Below are 5,935 nucleotides of genomic sequence, written 5' to 3'. Positions count from 1 at the left end.
GGAAATGAAGTGTCCAATAACTTTAGGTAAAACCCAAGACCAGATCTTGGTCTCTTGTTTGTATAAGCCCAGAAATGAACCTTTTATGTGATTCAGAGCCTAGAACTTAGCTGTTAATGTGAGACTAGCTAAGAACTGTGAACAATAAAAAGCTAACTCATTGACAATGTTTATACCATCTTATAGGCAAACATCCATTTAGAAGATCCTAACAGACAATGAACTGTCACATAAAAATTTCAAAATACACAAGGAACACAAGCACTCAGACACACACACACACACACACACACACACACGCACACAGGCATGAACAGGTGAAACAAAATGAGGCGAGAAGAAATTAGATACTCTAAAAAAAAGAAAAGAATTACATATTACACATAGAACTAATTACATATAGAATTCATATTACATATAGAACTAATTACATATAGAACTACATATTACATATAGAACTACATATTACATATAGAACTAATTACATACAGAATTCATATGACATATAGAACTAATTACATATAGAACTAATTACATATAGACTGTTAAGTGTCAAGAAATATTGAGAAAATTCTCAAATGGAAGAAATGAAGTTTTGCCTTCCAGATATCAACCATTAAGTATGGGGATAATTTGCTACACAGTAATAGGTAATTAATACACTGAGATTCTAGTCATTGTTCTAGATTATGCATTTTAATCATGATTCTGGTCCACTAGTAGCTCAATGTTCCTGGAGGAGTTGTTTATTTGTTTTAAATTTTGCTTTTCTTTGTACAATTGTTATATTTAAAGTGACTTCCAAATAGAAAAAAAATGAAATTTATTAGCCTAAGTGTATACTTTCTTGTAGCCAAAAATAATTTTATGAACATTTTAATAGAAATGACCTTAAGTAGTAAATGGCATTTTGAAATAACTACATTAAATGTTCATTATTTTATAAATAATTATAAACCCAGTTGTAATTATTTCTAAAGAAGGATACCAGTCCCACGTAAAAAAAAAAAAGACAATTCTTCCAACAACTGGTTTTCATTTATATAATTCCCAATTTCCTAAATAGTAAAATGATTTATCTAAATCACAAAGTGTTACACCATCTTGCCAACAGTTGTATCAATGTCTTATTATACTTCGCATATGAAAGAAGCAGAATTCTCAGATTTCCATTTCTGTTGATATCCACCACAGTTAGAAGTATATTTTAATTTGAATTAGGAAGTAAGTTTGAATTAATAAAAAGTAAAGAGAGAGTAATGCAGCATCTAGACATGCCTATATATGCTATGTTTAAATATTTTCTTATGTTATTTACTAATACTTGTTGATGGGTTATTTTTTAAGTCACATATGCCATAAATATTTGTGGCATCTGAAACATTATGTTTTATGTTATAATTCTTATAACTAAATAATATGACTGACTATATAAACACCGCAAGGCTGTATCACGTATAGCATGATTTTCAGTTGTTCCCATTTTGACGACTATAGAGGTGATATGATTTACTATTCTGTTCTTATTCAGCCTCTGTTGATAACAATGGTGTGAATTTGTGAGCTCCATATTTGATACATACAGGTAACACAAGAATAGAAGTAGTTCTGTGTAAGTTAAACCTTTCTCCTGGCAATAGTGGCATGGGGATCTTACCAAAGAATTAAACATCCAGTCTTTGCAGTGATCACCAACCCTCAATAATTTATAATAGAAAATAGAAATACTGAAGAGGGAACCCATATCTAATTCAAGTGTATATCTACCTTTAATATATGTTAATAATGTAAATTCTCAAAAGCTTTCCTTAGTATATTTTATGAATTATATTATTTTTTAAAATGTCACCACCTGCTAGACACCAATAATTCAAACCATTTACCTTAAAAGAGGAACAAAAATACAAATTATATTTGTTTTTATGAAATTCATAACGATAGAAAAAACTGCAAAAAAAGAAAGGAAAAAAGTGCTTGGTTAGTCAACCAGTTACATAGATGCTTTCCTAAGTTTGACACTAAAATGTTTTATTTTTAATCAATGAAACTCCTTGTTGATGAAAGTACATTTTCCATGCTGCTAGAAGTACTCACATTACCATTTATATTCCATGGAAATAAAATGCTTGTTCTTATAAATGTATTAAATATAGGTAGCTTAAAATGGTCTTTTTCATTTGATACATAGATGATACAGATGAGAGATGATAAATGATAGAGAGAGAGAGAGAGAGAGAGAGAGAGAGAGAGAGAGAAAGAGATAGCCTATATAATTTATCATTAACTATAAGAACACATTATTTTTAAAAATATCTCAGACTATTTTTATTTTTATTTTTTTAATTCTAAAATTTTATGACTCAGATGGCAGATCCTGGTGAAAACTGAAGTCTTTGAATGGCCATAACATTTCAAAGAGCAGAAAAAAACTTCTTCCAAAAATATGTGGCTGTTCAAACTTTCCTTCTTCATTCCAGTGACAAACTGGGAACATTCATCTGACGCTACCGTCGTTTTGTTCTCCATAATGCAGGTTACAATTTACTTCAGAAAGACATGAAGGACTTTTCTTCGCAAATAGCTGCAGTGAAAGAGGATTGTGTCTTTTATCTGTCTTTTTTTTTTTTTGCAAGATAAATGGAGCAGGTGTAGAGGAATTAATGAAGCAACTGCCAAATTGTAGGGGTCATTGGTGTGTTGAAAGCTATAAATTAGCCAGGTCTTGTGGGAAATTACCCTCTACCTCTATTGAGATTCTGCCATTTCTAAATTCAAGTTCTAGACAAGAGAAAAAGCAATTTGAAAGTGGAAAAGAAAAGTGCTAGTTAGCTTGCATTATTCAGGGTCAAACTAAGTGAAAAACACATAGTGGAATATTTCTAAATATTAACTTTACAATGAAATCCACCAATATAAATATAGTTAAATTTTATTAATTCTAGAGAAGAAAATATAGTTTATGCTTAATTAAAATCATATTTCTATTGGTAGGAACAACTTAAAACTATTAGGAGTACAATAGAAACTAGTGTTCGCAAAGATATTGATTTGTTGAATTCATAATAAATCCACTGTTTTTTCAGGGAACTGTTACAAGACTAAGGATTAAAAAGAATTTGAATTAAATATGAAATCACAGGATATGCTTCTTGCACTTTCTGCCTCAGACTCTCATTGTTAAACGAAACATCAAAGGGAAAGTACTTGTTTTTTTTAGATTTATTTCATTTTCAGAGAGAGAGAGAGAGAGAGAGTGAGAGAGAGAGAGAGAGTGTGTGTGTGTGTGCGTGTGTGTGTGTGTGTGTGTGTGTGCGTGTGTGTGTGCAGAGGAGAGGGGCAGAGAGAGACAGAGAGAGAGAATCCCAAGCAGACTCCACACTGTCAGCACAGAGCCCAATGTGGGGGTCCATCCCAGGACACTGCGATCATGACCTGAGCCAAAATCAAGAGCCGGATGTTCAACCGACTGAGCCTCCCAGGTGTCCCGCAAGTGCTTTATTTTTAAAATACATTTTCTATAATAAACTAAAAGCTAAAAAAAGAAGACATTTGAAATTCTTTCAAAATAGTATTGAAATTTTATTCATATTGTTTCAAAGTTACAAAGAAGCCAGACAAGACTTGTAATATAGCTATGAGGCAAGAAAAATAACTTACTTGCATAACAAGAAAACTTGTAAATTGTGTTCTTACTAATATAGTGCTCTTCAGAAAATCTACAATTTTAGTTCAAATGTACATAAATCCTTGTAAAGTTCTCTAGAAATACAATATTCTACACATAAGGCAAAGACAGAAAGTACAGTTTTGTCTAGAAACTGAAGCCAAAATTAGTAAAAATTATGTATGTATCATAGGTTTCTTTATTTAGATGTCAAACATGTACATTAATGTTATACTACCATTGACTGTGCAAGTATGCTCTACCAGTTTTCTTTTATTAATTTCCTGTTGATCACATTACTGTTTCTCTCTTCTCCAAAGTATATACTTCAATGTGTTTGAGAAATATTTTACAATATGTCTGTATCATTTTAAATATATAGGATTTTAAATTTTACTTGGAAATGTTGGAAAACATTTTTCATTTTTTCACTAAGCATTGTTACATAGCATTATGTAATGTATGTACAATTATGTACTCCAACCATGTTGCACTTTTTATAAATTAACCGCTTATAATTGCTAAGAGTGTTGCTTTGTATGCATTAATCACATTTTACCTGCTTCCTCCCACTGCGGGGATGCACATTATTTCCAATAATCAATGTCACAAAACTACATAAAAGGAAAATCTCCACAAATGTTCCTTGTGGACGAGGGCAAGCATTTCCATTCATATATGTGCAGGATGAGTTACTCAATCCTAGAGTGAATATTTGCCTTAGTTCATTACATTCTTCTGAGGTTGACCTCCAGAATGGCTATATCGTTCTAGAGACTTGCAAGCAATATATGAAACATTCATTTCCTAAAATAGCAATGGACTTACCAGCTCTACAGATTATCCCACTAGTGGATTTCCTGTTTATTTAATATTCCCAATTTTGTAATATTTACTTTGGGTATATGGAGGACAACTTTTATATTCCAAAGATTAATTCATTTTCAGATTTATATGGCACAAATGTTTTCTCATACTGTTACCGTACTCTTACTCAAGAAAGCTGTCTTTGAACAGAAATTCCTATTTTGTATGTATGTAGTCAAGTTCATGATTTTACTTATGATATATTCTTTGTGGATTTGTTTAATATATGAATCTCTATCCTTATGTAATAATTAATTGTCTGAATTTTCTTTGATTACACTAACAGTTTTTTCCTTCACATTTTGACAGTCAGTGGGGTGTATGTTTTGTATATAACATAGCATAAATGTTTAGCCCTAGTTTTCTGTAAATAATTTTTGTCCTAAATGATAACTTTTCTTCCCAAATGATTTAGTAAAAATTCATCTGTTTCCCACTGACATGTGGTGTCACTTTTGCCATATTACAATTTCTTATATGTACATTTATCTAGTACTGAACTTTCAATACTGGTTCATTGTTAATGTCACCAATAGGACTATATTGTTTTTACTATTATTTTGTGATAATCATTATTCATGAACTTTACACATCTATAAAATTTCTCGGGTAAATTGTTGAGGTCCTCAGTAAAATCTTCCTATTACTGTAATAGGGATTACATTTAATCTATTGATCAATGTGGAAAGAAATAAAATATCATAATGTTAAATAAGTTCATCATGAAGAAAGTATAATTTTTTATTTACTCATCATCATTTATGTATAGCAATAAAGTTTTAAACCTCATCCTGTGCTCACTTCAGCAGCAAATATACTAAAATTGGAATGATACAGAGAAGATTAGCATGGCCCTGCATAAGGATGACACCCACACTTTATCAATCCTATCATCCTTTTATTGTCCTCTACATTCATCTTTCAACATCCCATCCCCTACTTAAAAGTTAAGACCCTTCAACATCTAAATTGTCTTCTTACTACTTACACCCCATATTTCATCATTATGAAACCTTACTTACATTATAAAAACCTCATTTACCACAAAGCACTATCTTCATGATGCAAGTCTGAAAAAGCCCAATTCATGTCTACAGTAGGACAGCCAAATGTGGGCGGTAAAGCAAATATGAAACCTTCAATAGTCTTACTTTATTTTTTTAAAAAATGTTTTAATGTGTATTTATTTTTGAAGGAGAGAGAGACAGAGCACAAGCAGGGGAGGGGCAGAGAGAGAGGGAGACACAGAATCTGAAGCAGGCTCCAGGCTCTGAGCTGTCAGCACAGAGCCTGATGCAGGGCTTGAACTCATGAGCCATGAGATCATGACCTGAGGTGAAGTCAGAGGCTTAACCAACTGAGCCACCCAGGTGCCCCTAGTCTTACTTTAAATCTAGAAACTCT

The 5,935-nt window shown here is 31.8% G+C and overlaps 1 non-coding gene across 1 annotated transcript; it reads left to right on the top strand.

Moving 5' to 3' along the window:
* Positions 1–5,324: 5,324 nt before the first annotated feature.
* LOC111556387 lies at positions 5,325–5,431 on the top strand. Its single transcript, XR_002735872.2, has one exon. It is a non-coding gene; the product is annotated as a U6 spliceosomal RNA (small nuclear RNA).
* Positions 5,432–5,935: the final 504 nt, after the last annotated feature.

Source organism: Felis catus, chromosome C2, assembly GCF_018350175.1.
Source record: "Felis catus isolate Fca126 chromosome C2, F.catus_Fca126_mat1.0, whole genome shotgun sequence".
Taxonomy (NCBI): Eukaryota; Metazoa; Chordata; class Mammalia; order Carnivora; family Felidae; genus Felis; species Felis catus.
Note: the sequence above shows the minus strand (reverse complement) of the source record. Positions and strands in the feature narration are given on the sequence as shown.